General features: G+C 41.1%; 1 protein-coding gene across 1 annotated transcript in view; it reads right to left on the reverse strand.

Annotated features, from left to right (window-relative positions):
• The window catches only part of csf2rb (colony stimulating factor 2 receptor subunit beta), a 76,643-nt gene extending 57,948 nt beyond the window's left edge, over positions 1-18,695 (reverse strand). Inside the window, exon 1 of the mRNA XM_039765330.1 lies at positions 18,590-18,695. The gene's annotated coding sequence lies outside the window, so the exon portion shown is untranslated. The remainder of the gene's footprint in view (positions 1-18,589) is intronic.
• Positions 18,696-25,268: the final 6,573 nt, after the last annotated feature.

Genomic DNA, 25,268 nt, shown 5'->3' on the forward strand with positions numbered 1-25,268 from the left:
ACACAGGGTGCCCACTCACACCTGATTGGCATCCCATTGAGTGAAAACACCGGACTCGAATTTCACCTTCAAACTAACTGATCATCCGTGAGGTTCACATACTTTTACCACTCACAAATATGTAATATTTGATCATTTTCCTCAATAAATAAATTACCAAGTATTAAATTTGTGTCTCATTTGTTTAACTGTTTTTTCTTTTCCTACTTTTAGGACGTGAAAATCTGAAGATGTTCTAGATCATATTTATGCAGAAATGTAGAAATTCTAGAGGGTTCACAAACTGTAACCCTAAAAAAAATGGCATAAAGTCACATGCTACTAAGTAAACTTCATCTAACAGCAGAGATAACGTATCCCTAGTGTAGACCTTTGACACCTTTTGCAAAACACTGAGAGTGACACAAGGGGCATAATTGTATCTTAAGTTCTTAAAAATGCAGGAGGCTCTACACAATTAGGGGTGTCACCACTTTTATAATGGACATCATGGGAATGCTCAGATTTTTATGGCCACCGTGTTATATCATGGCAGCTTTCGTTTTTCTCTTGTACATCTTTGAATCGTTTCCTCATATTACCCAATTTATCAGATAACCATGCAATAGTTGTCATGACAAGGCTTTTCTGATTTCTCAGAAAACATTATAGGTGGTTTTTTTTGTCGACATTATAGCTGATGTTGCAATCATTAAGGAAATATTGCAAACACACACTGAAGTTTTGCTGCTCAATATATTTTCAAAATTGCTTATCCCACACAAGTTTTAAGGATGCGGAAAAGGCAATTCCAGCCGGACTGTGGTAATTCTTAACTCTTGTATTCTCTAGAGGCATGTGGTTATTTGATGGAGAGGATCAACACTGTGCTACCACACAAGGAAATAGAGCTCCATTACGGCTTCAAAATAACGAAATGCACGTACAGAGATCACACAGAGATCTATTCATGCACTTAATAAAATGATGCAAAAAAAAAAAAAAGCGCCATTTGTCCAGTGTTATATTTTAATAAATGCTCAAGCATAGGAGGTGACACAAGACACAAACCCATCTTGGACAGGATGTCAGTTTACAGCAGGACATAAAGAACAAGCTTTTCTTTCTATTTACAAGTTGGGAACTTTGTCAAAAACAATTTCCTTACCTTCCCTAAACTACCACCATTACTCACACTCGAAAATATTTTAATTTATAAGGGCGTAGATAGCATTGCCAGAATTTATTAAATACTGCCAACAGCGCTAAAATCTAGACCACCGGTTCTCAAAGTATGGTCGATTGACCACCGCTGCCGGCTGACCTAGTCATCTTTCTTAGAAGAACTTTCTTACTGATAAGGCCACAAGGTTCTAAAATCTTGATGATGGAGCACTCTGTCTGAGTTCCTTGCAGAAAATAACATCTTTTACTAGAACATCATACCTTCCTGCTCCAATCCTATGCATGACAGGTCACAGAGTAGCAACGCAAGAATTAGCCTACACCACAGAAAGAGGCTAAGAAGCAGTGCGTGTTTGACAAGAGCTGTGTTTATGGTGGCTCTTTATTGTCTTTTGTAGCATACTTTCCAATGGCAGAAGTAACACAGGAACTTAATTTAAGGAGGTGAGTTCTGATAAGCAGCCATGTTGATTAACTTGTTACAGTATTTCTTTTCTTGCGATTATGTTCTTTGATTTCTCATGTGCTTTAACACCATCCAGCCAGCCAGACTGGGGAGTAAGCTGTCTGCTATATAGGTGGATGCTCTCTTAGTCTCGTGGATCATGAACCATTTAACTGGAAGGCCACAGTATGTGCAACGACAGGGCTTTGGGTTTGACACTTTGCTGTGTAGTCCTGGTGTTCCACAAGGGATAAGTTCTGTCACCTTGTATACTACAGATTTTAGCAACAACACAGAGGGCTGCCATCTGCAGAAATTCTCTGATGATTCTGCAATAGGGGTGTGGAAGTCAGCCGGGACACTGACAGGCGGACACGTTCAGGTCACCCAGCACACATTTAGTAACCATAATATTATGTACAGTGCAGCACACAACCCCAAAGTCCAAGCCACCAGTCCAATGCCTCACTACTTGAGGCCGCCTCCTTGCCTCCTCCAAGACCTCGTCCTTCTTCCACCCGACTCAAGTCATTGTATGAAGGGAGGCGGCCCCTTTTATACACACCCGGATGTGCTCCAGGTGCTTCCTGGCAATCTTCCACTGGCACTCCCCAGTGGCTGCATCCCTGCTCCTCTTTCCCCCTGCACTTCCGGGTGTGGGGGAAGTGCTGAGGTCCAGGGCTGCCAAGGCATTGGGGCACCCCCTGGTGTTGACCACGGGCCCCTACAGGGTTAAGCTTCAAAGCTCTGTACCCGTAGTCCCCATAGGCACCAGGGTGATCGCCCCCACATGGTCTGGGGGAGGCGTGAGCCCTCCTCTGGTCCTCCTCGGTGTCCTTGGCCAGGTCACCCCCCCAGCCATCTGCGACAGGGGAAATATCAGGTGACGATATCAATATACAGTGGAACCTCGGTTTGTGAGTAACTTGGTTTACGAGTGTTTTGCAAGACGAGCTAAATTTTGTATTAAATTTTGACTTGATAAACGAGCGATGTCTTGCAATACGAGTAGTATGGATACACTTTGTCTGCTGAGTGTCATGTGATCACAACTGAGCTGATGGTTCTTCTCCCTCCTTATCTCTCTCGCTGGCGCGTCTCTCTCTCTCTCGGGCAATCGTTTCCTATTCTCCATCTGAGTCTGCGTGCCTCACTCATGTACTCAACATCCATACGAGCATATACTGTTTACTACAGCATTGTGACTGTGTGTGTGCGCGCGCACGTGTGTGCTGTGAAGTGCGAGTCCCCATCTTGCGCCCCAAAACACGAAGCCGAGTCTCAGTACTTTAACAACACCAGCTTTATTCAGCTGGAAACAGCAACAGCGCGGTTATTTATTGTAGCGGGATCTTTATAATGTTCCTTGTATTGGATATGCTTATACGGCGAACTGCTACAGCGCTGGGAGACTGCGATTGCTTTGGGACGCTCTTCCGGGTGTTGTCCCGTTGGGTGGAATCCCACAAGAGTTTAGAAACTCACTCACACCAGCCATGATTCTTTTTAAAGGTAAAGTGCAGGTTAATATGTTTTATGTATTTTTACTTTATATTTTGTATTAATCATTTTTATATGAATAGTTTTGGGTTGTGGAACGAATCATCTGAGTTTCCATTATTTCATATGGGGAAATTCACTTTGATATACAAGTGCTTTGGACTGCGAGCATGTTTCCAGAACGAATTATGCTACTACACTGTAGTAGTTTAGTGGGCAGATTTGTTAACTTGTCAGCTGCAGGTAAACGCCAGTAAAACTAAACATTTCAGAAGAACATGATCTCCAGTTGCTCCCCTGTCCATTAGGGGTGTGGATGTGGAGAGATCGTTCAGGACTATAAGTACCTGAGGGTTTATATGAACGGTAAGTCAGCTTGGTCTAAGAGCTCACTGGCCACATATGAGAGGGGTCAGGGTAGGCTCTACTTCCTAAGCAGACTTAGATCCTTTAAGGTCTGCAGAACTAAGCTGCAGATGTTCTGTGAGTGTCATTTTTATCCTTGTGCTGTGCTACAGACATTAAGAGGTTTAACAAATTGATTCAGAAGTAATAGCAGAGAAACTGGATAGCTTGTAAACTGTGGCAGATCAGAGATTGTTGCCTAGACTTCAGTCTATGATTGAAAACGCTAATCACTCACTTCATAGTGTTGTGGTTGGACAGATGGGAGTTTTTAGCAGTAGATTGACTAGCATAATGTATTCCACAGCCATCAGACTATATAACTCCTCATCCACTTATCCACTCAATAAGCTGTTCTCTCTGTCCTTATTGAAGCTCCCAGAACATTTTTTTAAAACTACATAGATGTGCAATAACTCGTCTGTTGTTTCTCATGTGAATAACTTTACATTTTTTTTCTTAAATATGTGCAATATTATTATATCAAACACTTCCTATTCTGTTTAGTATGCTAGGGATTTGCTAAGAGACTGAAATGTACAGAGAGATTCACTAGAAAGAGGCCCCGAATATTCTGTTGTAACTCTGTTGTTAGACTTACAGTATTTTCTTTTCTTACTGTGTCTTTTATTTTTCTATTCTTCATTATGTAAAGCACTTTGAGCTACATGTTTTTGTATGAAAATGTGCTATATAAATAAATGTTGTTGTATAACACAGTAGGCTTCTTTGTTTTATTACTAACTAGCCATCCTCTGCCACTTCACCCGCGTAGAAGTGAAACAGGACAGTGAAGAGGGCCCTGCCCGGCACCCCACTCCTGATGTCATGCTTCCCCCTTCCCTCGGCTTGTAGGCTGTGTCTCAGATTCATGCAAATATATCGCTCCTGCAAGCCGACTATGATTCTTAACACAAGTTGCAAAATCATCCAGAACATTCAAGCAAATCCTATAAAGAAAAACTATCTAAATCCATTAAGTAGTTCTCTCGTTCGCTAGCTAAGCGGATGTAAGATACACCCTGAGGCTGGCACATGAGTGAGGAGGGCCTCGGCCCACTGTGTCTCTCTCGGATTCACGCAAATAAATCGGTACCACAAGCAAGCTATGATACTTAGTTTTGACTTTGCGTGTATCCCATGCTCTGACAGCTAAAGAGGAGTGCTAGGAAGACAGGTGCATATGTCTGGTGCTTTTGTGATTAAAGTTATTTATGAAGACTAGACATCCCCTGCGGCTTCGCCCGCGTATTCGTGAAACAGGACAGTGAGGAGGGCCCACGCCCAGCTCCCCACTCCTGACGTCACGCTTCCACCTCCCGTCGACCCGCAGCCTCTGTCTCAGATTAACGCGAATATATCGCTCCTGCAAGTGAACTATGATTCTTAGCGTAATGAGAGAAGTCGCAAAATCAATTGGAATGTTCAAGCAAATTCTAGAAAAAAAAAGATCTAAATCCGTTAAGTAGTTCTCTCATTCGCTAACTAAGCAGAGTTAAGGTTACGCCCCGAGGCAGACGCGTGAGTGAGGAGGGCCCCGCCCCCCTCCTCGCCGCCCAATCAGTCCCTCTTGGATTTGCGCTAATAAATCAGCACCACAAGCGAACTGTGATACTTAACGCCATGAGAAAGTTGCAAAATCAACGGAATGTTCAAACAAAACTAAATGCGTTAAGTAATTCTCTCGTGAAAAGCGGACAGACATACAGACAGACAGACAGACATTGGATTTTATATATACTGTATAGAGATTAGCTGTGCGCTGTGGATGAGGGTGGGGTTTTACTGAGGTTTTTCTAATACGTAGGATCGACTGCATGAGTTTTCTAAATCTTGTAGTTTTGTTTAACTGAAACGTATGTTTGATTGTCATATTATATAAGTTTTCTTTAGTGTAGTGGTGAGCAACATTGGTCCTGAAGGGCCGCAGTGGCTACAGATTTGTGTTCGAACCGAGCTGTTTGATTATAAAATCAATTCTTGCCAATAACAAGTCTTGTTAGAGTTTTCATTTTGCCATGACAGGTCATTCTTATTTTCCTTTCCTTTCCTAATAATTCTCGATTTTTCTCTTTTTCTTCTTCCATTTCCTTCATTAAACCTGACAGCTCGTGACGAAAACACACAGGTGTAAATGGAGACAAGTTAGATGGAGAACTGCATCTTTTTGCTAATAAGGAGCAGTTAAAAACAGAGAATGCAGCTTTATAGAACTTTAATAATCAATTAAAGGTGGGGAATCTTAACAATCAAGACAACGAAAATTAAGCATAAAAATGTTGCTTGAGCAATAAGTGCTTCACCATCAATGATTGACTTCTTTTCAAGAAATGGGATTGAAACAAAAACCTGCAGCCATTGTGGCCCTCCAGGACCAACATTGCTTACCCCTGCTTTAATGCATAGCTTTGGAACTAAAAATTTTTTAATTAACTACTGCCGTTAAAAAAGTAAATAAATAAATAAATAAAACAAAGACCGGGAAATTGTGTAAGTGACTGAATGCAATTGAACAGAGGCAGTAGATTAGGCTCTAAGACTAAAGACATTACAAGCATGGGGGAATAAAACTTGTAAATGCTTGCAAAATGAAGATAATTATATAGCAGCACAGCATTACATTGAAACAGAAAGAGTCGGTTAATAATAAAAATACAAGCAGGCATTGTGAGCATATGCACAATGATGAACAAATACAGATAGCAAATTTAGACAGATGATAAGAGAGCTCTGAAGGCTGTGGAGATAACAGCGTTGATATGCACAAATGAGACAGATACAGAAACACACAGACAAATATAAAAAGCTACAAGGAGACCAGAAGATTTCTGCATAGTTTTTATATATCTGAAATTCTTTATATAATTATCTCTCAGTTTATAGCATAGTGAATGAGAGACATTGTAAGACACATACACACTCTGGGATGGATGACCACCTTCTGCCCATCCACTGATCTCCTTGACCTGAACGTGCACAGCCCCTCTGTTTTGCTCATGTGAAACGGACACTAAAGGCACCGAGGCAGAGCGACCCAAGACACCTCTCAGGACCTCTCTGACTGCATCACAACCCACAACCCGTCCTTCATCAGTTAAACATTACATTCCTTGTTGGAACTGAGCAAATAAATATATTACATTTAAACACATTTCTAAAATTCTGCAAATTATTAAAGAAAACGGGACATAAATGAAAACAAAAAGGCATCTTCCAACAAAAAGATTCACATAACACATTAACAAATAAAAGTGAAGAGCAAAAGTATTATTGAAAGTAATAATACTAATTGTTACAGCAGTACCAAAACTACCACTACCAGTCATAGCAAGAGCAGTTGTAGCTTTAAAAGTAGTTCAAATAATAATGATAATAATAGTAAAAGGAGTTATGATAGTGACAGTTGTAACAGGGCGGCACGGTGGCACAGTGGTAGCGGTAGTGCCTCGCAGTTAGGAGACTTGGGTTCGCTTCCCGGGTCCTCCCTGCGTGGAGTTTGCATGTTCTCCCCGTATCTGCATGGGTTTCCTCCCGCAGTCCAAAGACATGCAGGTTAGGTGGATTGGCGATTCTAAATTGGCCCTAGTGTGTGCTTGGTGTGTTTGTGTGTGTCCTGCGGTGGGTTAGCACCCTACCCGGGATTGGTTCCTGCCTTGTGCCCTGTGTTGACTGGGATTGGCTCCAGCAGACCCCCATGACCCTGTGTTCGGATTCAGTGGGTTGGAAAATGGATGGATGGATTGTTGTAACATTAATAATAGTAATAGAAATCAACTAACAAATATTGATGGCTGTTATGAGATACTAGTAAAAGCGGTAACAGTATGGATGATTACAGAAATACTATCACTACCAGTAACAACAACCAAAACATTAGTAGTAGTACAAGCATTAGTAAAAGTATCAGCAATGCTAAAAGTAGTCTAAGTGGTAAAAGTAAAGTCAGTTTTAAAATGAGAAGCACTAATACTTTTAATATTAAATGAACCAAGTTAACTAAACCAAGCAGTGATAACAGAAGTAGTAACAGCAGTGCTATAAGTAGCTTCAGTAGTAATAGTAGGATTAAAGGTAGTACTTACTGTATAGCAGTAAAAGTAAAACTAGTGATAGTAATAATTATTACTCTAGCTTTAAATTAGTTAGAAGTAGTAAAGGTAGTATAAAAAAAATCATATTTCTAGCAGTACAAGTAAAAGTGGTGGTAACAGTAATTGTTGTTAACCCAGTTGTAAAACTGGTAAAAGTAGTAATATTGGTGTTAAAAGGCAAATTAGTAGAGATTATAGCAGCATTAAAACTAGAAGTAATAATACAGCAGTAGTAAAACACCAGCAGTGACAACAAATGTGGTAATAGCAGGGCTAAAAGAAGCATCAGTAGTAATAGTAGTACTTAAACCAGTACTAAAAGCAGCATTGATATAAATTCTAGTATTCAATACAGTAGTCACAATAGATAGTTGTTGCTGTAATAAATTACTAAAAGTAACAGCAATAATAATAGTAGAATTAAAAGTGGTAATAGTTATAGAAATAGCAAAGCTAAATGTGGTGGTTCTAGTGATTGAAACTAGTGGTAGCATCAGCAGCAATAACAGTAAAATCAAAAGCATTGATAGTATTATTAATGGCAGTATTTATTCTAGCAGTAGTAATAATAATATTAAAATTACTACTACCAGGTAGAGCAGCATTAAAACTAGAAGTAGGAATAATAGTAGTAGTAAGAGATCTAGCAATATTAGTAGTAGTGGTAGTACCTACAGTAGTACTAAAAGTAGTAATAGTAGTATTAAAAGTAGAAGTACTAATAAATATATCAGAATAAAAAGTAGATGTCGTACAAGTAATACTAACATTAGATGAGCAGTACTAGTAGTAATAGTAGCAGTAAAAGTAGAAGACGTAATATTATAAACAATATCAGTACGTAAACTAGCTGTACAAGTAATAACTTTAAAAGTTGTAGATGTATACGGTATAACAGAACTAAAACTTGTAGTACTAATATGCGCAGCCAAAAGTAGTGTCACATATAATAGTAATATCAATAGCAGTAGCAATTTACGACGTCTCAATGATAGTAGTAGTTTTTGCTACATTAATACTAAAATTGCAAATGTAGAAATATACTATAGTGTTAAATTATATGGTGAAAAAAGTAATAGAATTTACTGGACATAAAGTACAAGTAGTAAAAATAGTATTAAAAAATTAAGTAGTCATAGTTACAGCTGTATATAAACTAGCAGTATTGACAGAAGTAATAGTTATAGTAGGAGTGATAGAAGTATGTGAAGTAGCAGCCGTAGTATTTACCGTAGTATTTTTAGCAGAGGCAGCAGCTATTAGCTACTTTATCATGCCAACTATACTAAACTTAAAATCTATCTATCTATCTATCTATCTATCTATCTATCTAATCCTGCCTACTATACTAAAATTAATATCTATGCTGCCTACTATACTACAATTTCTATCTATCTATCTATCTAATCCTGCCCACTATACTAAAATTAATATCTATCCTGCCTACTATACTACAATTTCTATCTATCTATCTATCTATCTGTCTATCTAATAGCTGTCTGTCCATCTGTCTATCCATTTTCAGAACTAGTTAATCAAGGCCGGCACTGACCCAGGACATGAAGATGAATACCATCAACAGGCACCATTTATTTGTATGCACATTCACGGCCAGGTACATAAGACCCCGGATTTGAGTACTTTATTCTAGTAGGTAAATACTGCGGGGTCTGCAGAGTTCTGTTTGGGTGCTAAACACAGTCACTAATTAGTATGACTGAAACACTGTGTGCCCATAAATAGTAACAGCATTATACAGAATACCAAACAAGACTGACTTGAAATGGGCTATGTGGCCAGAGGCTCACTATGTTAGAACCAAAATTATATCTGTGTCTTGTTATTTCAAGAGCATCATCAGTTAAAGATATCACGGTTCCCAAGCATCTTTTCATGGCTACATTACTCACTGTCTTATTCCATGTATCCATATATCTCTCTTCGGAAATGTGTAAATCAAATAAAAAAAGCATTTTTGCTAAATTAACCATTTACAGAGCTGTATCTTCGTCCCCAGTAAGCTAGCTGAATAATTCACTTTAAAATGACAGCTGACATCTACCCTACTGCAATAACTCCTTTCATAATGTTAACCACATCAATCAACTTACCTTTTAAACCACATGCCTCCATTTTCTTAACCTGCTTATACAGAGCAGGGTCCCAGGAGCCAGTCCCAGCAAGTATAGGGCACAAGGCAAGAACATTTCCTGAACAGGGAACCAGTTCATTGCAAGGGAAACACGCACATAATTGGCCAGTTTATCCAGTTCACCTAACTGGCATGTCTTTGTGTTGTGGAGAAAACTCAAATGGGGACACCAGCAGAGAGAACTCTTAAGCTCTCCACAGGGAGCACCCTAGTTACCACTGTCACCATGCTGCCCCCTTTAAAACCCCTTTTTCTTAAGTTAAGGATACAATGACTTCAGCCCATCCTCTTATCCCCTACGCCCTAAGCCTAGAAATTGCCTAGCAGCTCTTTTATGACATGGCGTGCTCTTATTTGTTTTTTCACATAAATTTCCCAATTAGGTTGACTGGTGAATTTAAGTGTGAGCAAGTAATGTGTGGGTAACTGTGCCCTACCCAAGGTTGGTTCATACCCTGTGGGACAAACTCTGGCCACCTGCGACTGTGGGTTGGATAAGGCGGTTTTAAAAATGAAAAAATATACGTGTAATGGAAAAAATAAATCTGCACTGGGCACACCCCTTTCAAGATGTGACAACTCAAGTGTACAAGACACTTGATCCCCTGATCTGCACGCAAGAAAACAAAGTGAAGGCATCGCATAAAGCACAATTCGTAAGTACACCTACAACAGCGTCAGAAATGGCTTCCATTTTTCCACTTTTGCCACTGACCTTCATGAATTCTTTCAGCTCAGCTAGTCTTTCTAATTAACCTAACAGAGATGGGTGTTGGTAAACTAATAAGCCCTGTACATTTCCACAAGCAAACACCCAAGCCTTATTTATTTATCCTCTGTTCTAAAGCCCAACATCCTGCATGCCTTCATACCCTCAGCCAGAGGCCTGTGCAAAGTTACCTTCATCCAATCTCCTGTGCACATTTAGCCCTGAACAATGACTTGACCAATGCTTAGTCTGTGACATCAGGTGGGAGGCAGAATAAAATGCACCATTCTCATGGGACAATTTATTTACTTATACTACTTTAAAAGCACATAACAGATTCTCTTAACATCGTCACAGACAATGCAAGAGCCACATCCTCAGCTTCTACCCTACCAGCACATTTGTTAGATAGATACAGTAGGTAATAATTTTAGTGTAGTAGGCAGGATTGCATAGATATTAGACAGAAGTCCCCATGGAGTATGATGTTTGCTGATGACATTGTGATCTGTAGCGATAGTAGGGAGCAGGTTGAGGAGACCCTGGAGAGGTGGAGATCTGCTCTAGAGAGGAGAGGAATGAAGGTCAGTAGGAACAAACAGAATACATGTGTGTGAATGACAGGGAGGTCAGTGGAATGGTGAGGATGCAGGGAGTAGAGTTGGCAAAGGTGGATGAGTTTAAATACTTGGGATCAACAGTACAGAGTAAAGGGGATTGTGGAAGAGAAGTGAGAAAGAGAGTGAAGGCAGGGTGGAGTGGGTGGAGAAGAGTGTCAGGAGTAACTTGTGACAGATGGGTATCAGCAAGAGTGAATGGGAAGATCTACAGGACGATAGTGAGACCAGCTATGTTATATGGGTTGAAGATGGTGGCACTGACCAGAAAGCAGGAGACAGAGCTGGAGGTGGCAGAGTTAAAGGTGCTAAGATTTGCATGGATGGATAGGATTAGAAATGAGGACATTAGAGGGTCAGCGTAAGTTGGACGGTTGGGAGACAAAGTCAGAGAGGCGAGATTGCATTGGTTTGGACATGTGCAGAGGAGAGATGCTGGGTATATTGGGAGAAGGATGCTAAGGACAGAGAGGCCGGGGAAGAGGAAGGCCTAAGAGAAAGTTTATGGATGTGGTGAGAAAGAACATGCAGGTGATCAGGGTGACAGAACAAGATGATGAGGACAGAAAGATATGGAAGAAGATGATCTACTGTGGCAACCCCTAACAGGAACAGCTGAAAGAAGAAGAAGAAGAAGAAGAATACAGGATAGATAGATAGATAGATAGATAGATAGATAGATAGATAGATAGATAGATAGATAGATAGATAGATAGATAGATAGATAGATGCCACATGGGCTGTATGGGCATCTCGACCAGAAGAGGGGATAGTTTCTTACCTGAATAGGGGGGTGCCTAACAGGCAGATGGGCATCCCAGCCTGTTGTAATCAGAATAAAAGTTAATATGTTTAATATGTCACTGTGCCCTGTGCAAAAAATATTTTATAAATCTGCTTCTTCCTCATATGTACAGCTAAAGGCTTGATTTAGCACACAGGGGCTCATCATTTAGAACTGCTAGGCAAGCAGTAGAAGACACGAAAGGGACAACTACGAAAATGGGCATTGTACTATTTCTGTGTGCATGAAATTGAATCCTCTCTTTGCTTTGTTTGGAATGGCATGATTTACCTAAGTAAGGGTCCGCACATGGAGAAAGAGTATAAAGCCTTGGAACATTGCCTGGCACACCTTTGAAGCTGATTGACGGATGGAAGAAAATGTCATTCGATCCCGAAAATCCTTCCAACCCAGCAACGAAAATGGCAGACTGCACACATCGAGATCCCACATCGGTTAAAAAGTTTTGCTATGGCTTCCTCATCTGTAATGCCGTTTAAATCGTCATTAAAGAAAGCTAAGTTATTTTCTCTTATGTGATTTCTTACCGTCATATCACTATGGGAGAGATATTGCCTTTTAAATATTATATCTATATAGTTTTGGGCTACTTAAGACACTGCAATTGCAAAAGAACTTATTCCAACTAGATACCTAGCGCCATCTAGAGGAAAACAGCCGTGGAGGAAAAAGGCACCAGACCTAGATGGAAGGGAGTGATGGTCAGCCCACTAAAAGGAGAAGATGTGGCTGGGGGCTTTTAACTCCCTCAACATGCTAGATGGCAGCAGTCCCAGATATCGGTGCCCAGTGGAAAGCCAGCAGGGCATCTAGGCGAGATGTAGTCTGGCAGAGCAGCCCTGCTGGGGTCACTGGGTGCTGCAAGAGAGCGCTGCAGGGAGACAAGCTCCGGAAGTACTCCCGGGTCATTAATAATTAGCCTGCACTCCCCTGGCCAGGCAAGTCGGAGCTGGGAGGAAGAAAGACAACACACGACTGGAGGAAGGCAGTGTGGTGGTGAGAGAAATTGTGGGGAAGAATTGAATTGTGGAGAGAGAGAAACTTGTGTTTTTGTACTATTTGTGACTTGTTTGAGGAGTCTGGTTAATAAACCAACCTTTATTTGGACCCGGGACTGTGCTTGTGTGTTCGTGTTGGGGTTTGGGGCTCACTGACACCCTGGTTTCCATCACAATAGATAGATAGATAGATAGATAGATAGATAGATAGATAGATAGATAGATAGATAGATAGATAGATGTTAAATTTGGTATATTAGGCAGGATAGATAGATAGATAGATAGATAGATAGATAGATAGATAGATAGATAGATAGATAGATAGATAGATAGATAGATAGATAGATAGATAGATAGATAGATAGATGGGCAACAATGGGCATACATATCCATTTAAAATTCAATCTATGACACAGTAAAATGTGCAGAGAGTAATGGGGTCTGAATATTTTTCTGAATCCACTGTAGGCTTGCATGTACTGTGATTAATGGTTGGTAGTGCAATGTGACTTGATTTTCATTTGCAGAGTGCATATCCACATATGACATGATTTATCTAATTAAAATAAGAATTCTAACTGATAGAATTAGCCATACATGATTTATTTTATATTTCAAAGCGCCAGAGTAAAAAATGTAAAATCCAGCAAACAAACAGTAACAGGACCCCTTTACTTACCATGGAATATTTTGTACACTGCTTGAGACCTTATTAATTTGAGGTGTAATATTGCAAATCATCAGCTACATGTTATATTACCTGCGGTGGGCTGGCGCCCTGCCCGGGGTTTGTTTCCTGCCTTGCGTTGTGCCCTGTGTTGGCTGGGATTGGCTCCAGCAGACCCCCGTGACCCTGGAGTTTGGATATAGCGGATTGGATAATGGGTGGATGAATGGATGTTATATCACCAGCTCACTCTTAGCATAATTTCAGTTGTTCTCTGAATTTGCTCCATTTTTTGTAATGTGTTTATCCATCCATTTTCCTAACCAGGGTCTTATGGGGCAGCTGGAGACCAAAACTGCACACAGCTTCCCAGATGAGACTTAACTACTGTGTGGCACAGCTTAAAACTAACCTCCTTTGGCTTGTACTCCGTGGTCCTTAACCCAGCCTAATATTAGTCTTGCTAATCACTCCTGCCTGGATGTGGAGAGTGACGAGTTCACTATGACTCCTTGGTCCTTCTCATGTTGTGGACTTTCAACTTTCAAACCCACCATGGTGAAATCTTCTTAAATGTTTTCGGTTGCTATGTGGATTTCTGAATGTTTCTGCTGACTGTAAGGTATTTACCATTTCATTTTATTAGTATATTTTGCACACTTATCTATCTTGTTATTCATACACTTATTTAGATCAATTGCATCAGTTAAAAAGGGCAGCAGGCCCAGCACTGACAGCTGACGGCCCCCACTTTTCATACAAACTTCACACGCTCACCCCATTTTCTGGGTTTTCCCCCCATCTACACACGGAGTCCCTGTCTTTCAGTGCTACCCATAGCTTCTGTGTTGTCAACCAGTAAAGTTAAAGCACTTAATAGAAGGCAGGACTGCCTGCTGATTAACTCAGGGCCTTTCCTGGAAATCAGTGCTGACGTCGATGAACAAAAATGTGCTGCCAGTGCCAGCATTTCCTTGAGTCAGTTAGGAGATCTAACAAAACTAATAACGTGGCAAGTGTATTCACTAATCTCACACAATTCGGTTTATCTTTTAGTAGAAGTGAGTCAAGTTTAGCACTACACGTCTTCACTGCTCGGTCCTCGGACACTGATTTCCATGTATTAATTCATGAATTCATTAATTTATCAAATTACAGATCTAAACAGGACAGTCTTCTGTGCATTGTGAGGTGCACATAAACTTTACATAGTTCCAAAACTGAGCTCGAGAGCACTTTAAAGCATAGGAAATGTCCACCAAAAGAAGCTGTTTTATCCATGCAGGCCATTTAGGGAAGCCTCAAGTTCTCTGTAGAGATAGTGTGAACATTCCAGCCCGGATCACAGACAGACGCAAATGACACCAGTACTAAAGCACACGTGATTTTTATCTACAGTGTCCCCAAAAGCCCAAACATACATTTTCTTTGTCTCTCACTCTCTTTTCTTTCTTTTATCTCACAGTTCACCTTTCTCCTCCACTCCTCCTCAGCAAGCTTTGTCCTCCTCCTTCTCCTCATCATCATCTTCATCATCATCCTCCTGACTCTGGCTCCTGGAATACTGCTTGCTGGCCCCTTATACAGGTCACCCAGAGGTGCTCCAGGTGCTCGATGGCCTACGTCTGGGTGTGGTGGAATAGCTGCTCTCCAGGCATCAGCATCTCCTATCGACAGGGCAGCACTAAACTCCCACTCCCATAAAGCCCATGGAGTCCGAGGCACCACTGCTACCCAGAGGGGCTGCCATCTAGCGTTACAGGGGAGGTAACATTCTTGCTCCCCCCTGGACCTTCCAGCATGGAGGTGTCCCTGCCAGTCCACAATAGTTAAAGCTGATGTCACGTTATGTGGCTTTTAGTCATTGGGAATATCAGACTTGTTGATTGCTGTTGCGGATCACGTCACCAGACCATGTCAATTTAAACAGCTGGCACAACATGACACAACATTCATAAGGTGATAGCACCACCCATCACAACATTTCTTTTTTTATAATTATTATGTCATTGATTACAAAGCAAAATGTGGTAATGACATGCAATCCAATTTAACAAAAACAGAAAATACAGGGCAGGTGCAATAATACTTTCCTGACACAGTCCATTAAACAGAACACAGCACTCAATCACTTCCCAGCTCATGAACAAGAAAGCAAGTGGCTCCTTGTTAAAGAATAAAACAACAAAGAAAAGCTTCAGCATGGGCCGACATGCTTTATTTACACTGACATCGATGAAGTTAATTTCTGGACAGATTATCAGCAGAAAGTTTTAAAGAGAACTTGTCAATTTGAGGTAATAGAGAACATCATTGAGAAATAGAAGATGGGTTCAGTGTTTCTGAAACTGCAGGGGGCGCAACACACTTTGGAGTTGAGGGCTTCTGTCAGGGACTCACAAGTTGCCTTCGTTTATAATGGCGCTGGGTCACGGCAAGGGAGAATGTGGGTCCAGTAAGGTTGAGAAACACTGGCTTGGATGACACTCTAGAATACATTTTCATTAATAAACCTATTCAGTCTTTACAAAGGATGTTTAAACTTTAGATTAGGTACTGCAAAGAGATACCACATCTGATGAATAAACATTTTCAAAAAACATGTAAAGAGGCATCATCTAATGTTGTCAATTAAATATTAATGTAAACCATTGCAAAATTTAAAAAAAAATTAGATTCATTATTTCACATTTATAACTATTTCTGTGTACATGAAATAATGGTAGGAGGCACAGAGTAACGTATTAGCTGTTAGGTTTTTATAATCTAGGAATTGTAACTCAGTTGGGTTTTGTTCTGAGCTCTTCGCTTGTGACAATCGATTTTGTCACTTTGTCCTGTAATGCTTGTTCCCATACAGTCACCCAGACTGATGTTTACTTGATTATGTTGACCTCATTTGTAAGTCACTTTGGAAAAGAGCATCTGCTAAGCAAGTAGATGGAAATGTAAGGAGACCTGAGTGTTCCCTTTGTGGAGACTGCATGTTCTCCCTGTGTCCATGTAGACTTCTCCAGGCCCTCTGCTTTCCTCCCGCAGTCCAAAGACATGCTGGTTAGGTGGATTGGAGATGCTAAGTTAGCCCTAGAGCATGTGCGTGTGTGTGTGTGTGTGTGTGTGGTTGGGTATGTGTGTGATCATCCTGCTATGGACAGCTGCCACCTCCAAGGCATGTTCCTGCCTTGTGTCAGATGGTTACTGGGCTTGGCTCCAGCTTCCCCAACAACCCTGCCCTGCATAAGCAAGTTTGCAAGATGGCTGCATTAAGTAGTAATCAGTCAAGTGTTACATATTGTTTATAAATGGCTTATTAATGAAAGCCTTTGTGATATGTAACCCAGAAATGTGGGGCAGATAGATAGATATTTTAGTATAGTAGGCAGGATTAGATAGATAGATAGATAGATAGATAGATAGATAGATAGATAGATAGATAGATAGATAGATAGATAGATAGATAATTTTAGTATAGTAGGCAGGATTAGATAGATAGATAGATAGATAGATAGATAGATAGATAGATAGATAGATAGATAGATAGATAGAATACAAAAATAACCAAAGTAGGGGCTTGGCAACCTGGTATGCAAAGTCTGATATAAGCAGTGTGCATATAAGACAGGTGAACATATGTCCAATATTAAAGATATAAAATGCCCATTTTAGTTAGATAATGTTATTTTTTAGCATTATTACATGATTTTTTGTTTAATAAAATCAACATAAAGAACAGGATAATAGCAACAATCCTCATAGAGGTATTTGCCTTTATTTCAAGTAATTCATTTCCTTGGCTTGTTTCATCATAAATTATATTTAAGTCGACGATGTTTGAAAAAAAATGTATAAAACATATATATATATAACCAGCTTAAACCAATTAGGTTCTGATAACATAACACTCTCAAACCTGGAGTTACATGGTCACAGGGGTCTGGAGACCATCCCAACAGCACTTGGGTCCAAGACAGCAAACAGCCCTAGACAAGGTGCCAGTTTGAGTTTGTGGGATAAGAACGCATATGAAGGCATAAAGGAGATGATCAGCATAGACAACCAGCAATCCCCAACACAAACCCATGGCACTGGACCCAGTACACCCCCTGGTGTACTGCCACATCATCAAAATAACCACAAACCAGAACTACCAGAACCTAACGTACTCAAACCTCCTTCTTTCCTTTTTGCATTGCAGAACGTCACAGGCAATTTTTGTAGCAGCCAATTTTGGACAGGGTGCAGTGGACACTCACACACCGAGCAATTTGGAATCAACATTCGACCTAATCAGCACAACTTTGGGAATTCTTTACTGCAGGAAGGAAAATCTACACCAGTATGAAAAGAACTTGTAAACTCCATTCAGACAGCAACATGGATCAAGATTCAAAACGCGATCACCAAAGTCAAAGCTCAGCTCTTCAGTTAAAACACCCAGCCACTGCCACACCAAGTCACGTAAATCCGTCAGAAGAAATGTCAGTTGAACTTGTAGCGTGTCTGTCAGCTCCTGATCAGCTTTGGATCAGTTACATAATTAATAAGAAAAATCCCTATATTAGGTAACTAGTTAAGTTTACACGATTTCACTTTTACGCTGTTTCCACTAAACCGATGCGGCCGTCTGGAGAAACACCGCAAGTGAGCAAAATACTAAATGCCAACCATGACCCATGCCGTATTCTGAAATGAGTCTTTCATATAAGCAGACTGAGACTTCGCTTAGCGGAGTTAAGATCGTGTCGCGATGAAGCTCAGAACTGAGTCAAACTGTGACCGGAGTTACTGTAATGGGCAACGCACCTGTTTAAGCTACCACACAGCAAGCACTCGCCTCCCAGTCATGCGTGCCACTCGAAAGGAGAGATAATATCAAGCCATCATGTAGTCTTTATGGAAAACATCGTTAAATCATAGAAGCGCATATGTCATCGAAACCGAAGCGGTAACAAGAATTCGAAACAGCATAATGGAAAAAAAAACGGTCTCACCACGTGCTTCCATGTGTCAAGGATGAGAAGTTAAAAATTATTCACCAAAGGCAAGGAATTCCTAAGACCCCCAATCAGGGATGTAATCGCGGTGCCATTCACTGCTTGGTTATATTTACAAGCCGGCGTTCCTGTTTTAAGGAAAGGGACTTTCGGGGGAGGAGCGTCCTTTGTGACGTAAGCTCTAGTTGTGACGCGCTCTCTCTCTTTCTGTTTCTCTACAACACAACCACACACGCAAGTTCACTTACTTTAACTAAGCTGTTTGTACGTGTCGCAGACAGGAGTTTGTGGTATCCCGCATAAGTAGATTCAATAGCAGATTAGTACTAATTTTCTTACTTTTTTACCACCGCGCACAGACTTAAGGAACCGCAGTATCTATGAAGGTTGTCCCCTGAAAACAAAGCGTCATATGAGGCTCAGAGACAAAGAAAGCTGCTTGATAGCTCAGATAACAGGCGCTGATTGTACAGTGTATATAAAAGCAGCTTTTGCATGTTCTGTGTTCTCTAACTGTTCGGTGCTTAGTAAGTGTCATTTACTTGTTCCAAACCGAATTATCGTGTTGTCGATGAGATGAAGTTGGTAAGGCAATTCGCCTTAAAGCGGCTCTGTATTATTATTATTATTAGTAGTAGTAGTGGTAGTAGTAGTAGTAGTAGTAACGCTTCTTTCAACGATCCGAACTGACAGAGGTACAAAAGAGGAACCAAACTTATTTATTCGCAAGGGACACTCACAAGCACCGCCCCACAGTGAGCCTTTTCGAGACCACCATTTGACGTACCGTATATTTTGTGCTGTAGCAGTACATTTACACTCCTTAAGATTCAAAATCGAAATGCATGCAAACTTCCTCAGGTAAACATACCAAACAGGTGTAGAATTTTGAGCAAGGATTAAGGCTCTTACATGGTTACAGTAATGACTGTGCCATCTTAGGGTTCATTTTTATTATAATCATTGAATAAATTATTACTGTCAAGACCCTATTATTATTAGTATAGTATTGTAGCAATTATTAGTATTTTTTTCATAAACTTTAATAGTAATGTATTTGTTGCTTTCACATCCAACTCCAGAAACTGGACAGGAAAACCTAGATATGAGGAATTATTAGGTTATTAGTATTATTACTGATAATAATAACATAACATTCTTGTAACCTGCTTAGTTCATTCAGTTAAGCATCTTGTGGAGTCAGAGCTCATCCCGGCAGAAAAGAGTGTAATTCACTAAACAGCCAGTCCAAAATGCCAGTCGTTCGCTGTGTCCACTCACACACACACACACACACACACACATAAACAATCGGGAATCACCAATTCACCTAGCCAGCATTTATCTATTTTAAATTGTTCAAAGCACAGTTTAATCTGATTTTAAATTGAGTATCTACAGAGAATTAACTAACTGCTTCCTTAAATACATCCCAAATGCCAGTGCTATCTGCAACAGTAAGAAGACGTCTCCAGGATGCTCACCATAGTACACTTTCACAGTTCTCTTCCTTCAGATACCTGTTTTCTTTTGTCCATTTTATATTTCTTTTTATTTGCCTGTTTCAAATATGTTTTTTTCTAAGGCCAGAATCCTGGAGTCATCTGTTTCCTATTGTGGATGACACTGGCATTTGACATAAATTTAAGGAAGAAGCCAACTGAGAAGCTGTAAGGTGTTGGTTTTTGACACTACACGCTATGTTGTTCAGTCCTCTGTGATGTTAGATCCACTCTGTCCTCTCCTCTCAAGACAATAATTGGCACCTTTGTATGCAATCTTCAATTTCTTGGCAATCTGTCAAACTGAATAGAATAAAATAATACAGTAAAAAAAAAAGGATTGACATTTTTGCTGAAAAAGCTGTTTAATTTTTGAATGCAGAACTGGACTTTAAGAATGGCAGTATCTTGCAACCCATGCAAACAGAATAAAAGGTTTCAGTGGTGCTAATGCAATTACAAAGGTTTCTCTAATAACAAATTAGAATTTACAAAGGGCTAATTATGAATTAAGCTAAGGGAGTTGACCATTAGGACACTGAAAGAATAGCTGCTAGAAAATAGGACTCTGTAGCCATATTTGAATAATAAATTAATTAATTTAATCCATTTTGGAATAAGGCTATAACATAACAAAATGTGAAGAAAGTGATGCGCTGTGAATCCTTTCTGGATGCACTGTAATTATCTACCTGGGACTAATAATAATAATCATCATCATCATCATCATCATTATTATTATTATTATTATTATTATTATTATTATTGTTGTTGTTGTTGTTCAAGATTCAAGAGTATCTATTGTCATTTCATCCATATACAGTAGTACAGCATACAGTGAAACGAAACAACATTCCTCCAGGACCATGGTGCTACATAGAACACAGGACAACGAAGAATCCATGACACATAACATAAAGACACGTAATATATAAGAAGGTACATGTTAGTCAAATGTGCAAACATGTGCAACCATGTGTAACATTGCAGAGCAGAACACATATATCAGATATCAGACCGGTCCGTGAGTGTTCAGGAATCTGACTGACTGTTACACATTCTGGTGATAAGGGCACGGATGCTTCAGTACCTTTTTCCCAATGGCAGGAGTGCAAACAGTGAGTCGGAAGGGTGTGTTGGGTTATTCACAATGGTGGTGGCTTTGCAGATGCAGCGTATGGTGTAAATGTCCATGATGGATGGAAGAGAGACACCGATGATCTTCTCAGCTGTCTTCAAAATCTGTTGTAGGGCTTTACGATCCCTGACCATGCAATTTCCAAAACCAGACAGTGATGCAGTTGCTCAGGATGCTCTCTATGGTTCCTCTGTAGAATGTTGTTACAGCAGCTGGTGGAAGATGGGCTTCCTAGGTCTCCTAACTGCGAGGCAGCAGCGCTACCCTCTGCGCCACTGTATCGCCCAAGATGTCTGACAAGAAAAAAAGATGTCCTCCAACACCTACAACATCCTCTTCACAAAATAGTCCTGAACCTATAGATACAAAGCAGCTCCAGCAGCAATTCTGCCGTGTCCTCAGCCTATGCAGGAAGTAGAGCCGCTTCTGGGCTTTCTTGGCTAAAGAGCTGGTGTTGTAGGACCAGGTGAGGTTCTCTGCCAGGTGGACACCCAGGAATTTGGTGCTATTGATGACCTCCACAGTTGAGCCGTCAATGTTCAGTGGCAGACGGTCACTCTTAGTCTTCCTAAAGTCAATTTTATAATGTAATTAGAGCTGTGTGTTGCTACACAGTCATGAATCAGCAATGTGACCAATAATGGACTGAGCACACAGCCTTGAGGTGCTCCAGTGCTCAGTCCAGAATCCAATTACAGAGGGAGGTGTTCAATCCCAGCAGGCTTTGTTGCTATTATTGCTGATGTTGCTAACAATAATAATAATAGTAGCTCCCTTTCATTAACAATTTATTTCTCATTTTATGTATTTTCAGTTATAAATTGCAAATAAATTATGCGTAAAAAACCACACACAAACATATATAATCATACACTTGGTGGGCAACTTAAGGGCCCTGGTGATGGTAGTTACCTGCCAAACCAAGGTCTGTTGCTATGTTCTGATGCCTTCTCTCTTCTTCCCTCTGCAGAATCAAATAAGTTGTCCACCCTCCTGAGCCCTCCCCTTCCTTCCCGGAACCCACATGACCAGGTACACTGCCATCTTTGTTCAGTTCTGTAATGGTCTTGTGTCTGAAAAGACACTGAAAAAAATCTCTGTGAAAAAAGATCATCTAGTTTAATTGAATTTATATTATACTAGGGTCACGGTTGTCTCCCAGATCTTTTATGTACAGTATATGCTAGCTGGGATGGGCTGCAGCACCCACCTCGACTCTGGTCTGGATTGAGTGGCTTAAAAAATGACATGACATATTTTCCATCAAGCACATTACTGTGTTTTCTTCACAAAGAAATGAACCTCTCAGAAAGCCGCTTGCCCCTGCAGCACTGGCTATTTACCTGGTAAGCACCATCTCGGGTTCCTTGGTTCCTGCAGATGAGTTTGGTGATATGCATGCCTCATGTGTGCTGGAGCTTCCAAGTTTGTTTTCTGCCTTCCAGCCCTGGATTAACATCCATCCATCCTCTTCCGCTTATCCAAGATTGGGTCGCGGGGGCAGCAGATTGAGCAGGGATGCCCAGACTTCCCTCTCCCCGGCTACTTCTTCTAGCTCTTCTGGGGGAATCCTGAGGCGTTCCCAGGCCAGCCGAGAGACATAGTCCCTCCAGCGTGTCCTGGGTCTTCCCCGGGGCCTCCTCCCGGTTGGACGTGCCCGGAACGCCTCACCAGGGAGGCGACCAGGAGGCATCCTGATCAGTTGCCTGAAGCCACCTCATCTGACTCCCCTCGATGTGGCGGAGCAGCAGCTCTACTCTGAGTCCCTCCCGGATGACTGAGCTTCTCACCCCATCTTTAAGGGTGGATTAACAATTCAACAAAATAAGCCCCTACTTAGGGCTCCAAGGGTAGAGGAGGGCACCACAGAGTTTCTATTTATTTATTTATTTATTTTTTCCTTGGCTGTCAAGCCCTTAATTCTTTCACTACCTCCTTTGGCTTTAGTCATTCTTTCGTAATCGTCCTTATCTATTTTGACTTGTTTTGATCAAAAAAACTTTTTTATTTGGTCTGCTGAGTGACTAAACTTGAACAGTTTGGTTTGAAGGTACCATCAGATATCACATTTGTTTCTGTTTCATGGCATAAGAGTTTCACTTCCATTGAGTGTAAACAAAGCTGGCTGGGTCTCACTAGCATTGAACTCATCAGCTGATTTGTGTAACAGGTTTGTCACATAACCACACTAGTAACATGCTTAGGGTTAGGGTTCATTGGTCTTAATCTGACCCTGCTATGTCCAATGCATTTTAGGGCTGTGAGTGGCAAACTTGTACCAGTAGAGAAGAAAAACCACATCACACGGCCTACAGCTCAACAAAATGTCTACACGTCATAGGAAACGTCAGTCAGTCATTTTCCACCCCGCTATATCCTAACACAGGGTCTGCTGGAGCCAATCCCAGCCAACACAGGGCACAAGGCAGAAAGAAATCCCTGGGCAGGGTGCCAGTCCACCGCAGGGCACACGTGCATACCAGGGACAATTTAGAATCGCCAATTCACCTAACCTGCATGTCTTTGGATGGTGGGAGGAAACCCACGCAGACACGGGGAGAACATGCAAACTCCATGCAGGGAGGACCTGGGAAGCGAACCCAGGTCTCCTAACTGCGAGGCAGCAGCGCTACCCTCTGCGCCACTGTATCGCCCAAGATGTCTGACAAGAAAAACAGATATCCTCCAACACCTACAACATCCTCTTCACAAAATAGTCCTGAACCTAGAGATACAAAGCAGCTCCAGCAGCAATTCTGCCGTGTCCTGGGATGTTCATTTTTCCACGGGCTCCAAGCACATCGGATTCTGTGAGGATTAAATGCAGAGAGAACTGTTATCCAGTGCTCTTCAGACGGGCTATGATTACATTGTGATGAACGAGGAGCCCAAATTGAGGAATGTATTTTTGAGGAATTCAAATATACAGGCATATAGGAACAGGATAAGAAGTAGAATCGATAACCCGGATGATGTGAAATAAAAAAATCAAACCTCAGAACGAATGTTCTTTGTGGAAGTGTTGCTCCTCATACAGTGGCTCAAATGACAGCAGAGGAAATTGTAGGTGATGAGTTGAAAGAGATGCATAAAAACCTGACCAGAGACGCCATCCAACAGCATCTAATGGCTAGGACTGGAGGCATGCAGATTGTACTATTTCTCTGGACCACCAGGACAGGATAATATTGAAATGAAAGGTTAGCAGCAAAAATTAAGAAAAGCGTTAAAATGAAAACCTTCAGGCACTTTGACCATCCAGGACTGGAGTTTGAGACCACTGGTATAAAGGATGTGTGTTGGTATCTGGAAGATTTCCAATTCAAATCCAATTACAGCCAGTTCCCAAACTTTTTCATATGACTATATATATGAGAGTCATTCAAAACATTTCCGCCCTTAATTAAGAATTTCAAAAACAAATTCCATCACTTTTCTTCACAGTCACCTTCGTTTGCGATGCAACATTCCCAGTCACATGACATTCTCAGACACGACTAATTACTACTCCTCACACCTTCACTGTTTCCAACAAAAATATAACAGTGCAGAAACTTTTTGAATGTCCCTTGTATAATATATACTGTACTAGCCAACCCGCGGCGTACCATACGCCACACAATCAGGCCGGTTTTTTAATGATTTTTAAGTACAGGGAGAAAATTAACATTTGAAAAATCGGTAATGTAATCAATCAATGCACGGAACGAACCAACACACAATCGTCCATGCGGTGCTCAGGCGCGAAGGGTGGAACGGGAGGAGAGGAGAAGGACGTCCACTCCGCTCCCTTCGTCATGCTAGTCTGCTGATTTCTCGTGCAGTATGCACTGCCCGCTCATGTGCCCACCTCTAACTCGTCACTCGAGTCGTTGTCGTCTTTGCACAGTCCAGATGCAGCTGTGACTCACGTAGACTTTTCATTGCTCTGTGTGGTTTTGGCTGCTTTTCTATATATAATCCACCAAGACACCCGACCACGGTAGTAGCGAGGTGGGAGGGGGGTGTGTACAAAGGGTAGGGACGTAATGAGTTAGAGCGTATGAGTCGCACTTAGTGGGAATTCCACGGTTTGCAACCC

Source organism: Polypterus senegalus, chromosome 10 (genome assembly GCF_016835505.1).
Source record: "Polypterus senegalus isolate Bchr_013 chromosome 10, ASM1683550v1, whole genome shotgun sequence".
Taxonomy (NCBI): Eukaryota; Metazoa; Chordata; class Cladistia; order Polypteriformes; family Polypteridae; genus Polypterus; species Polypterus senegalus.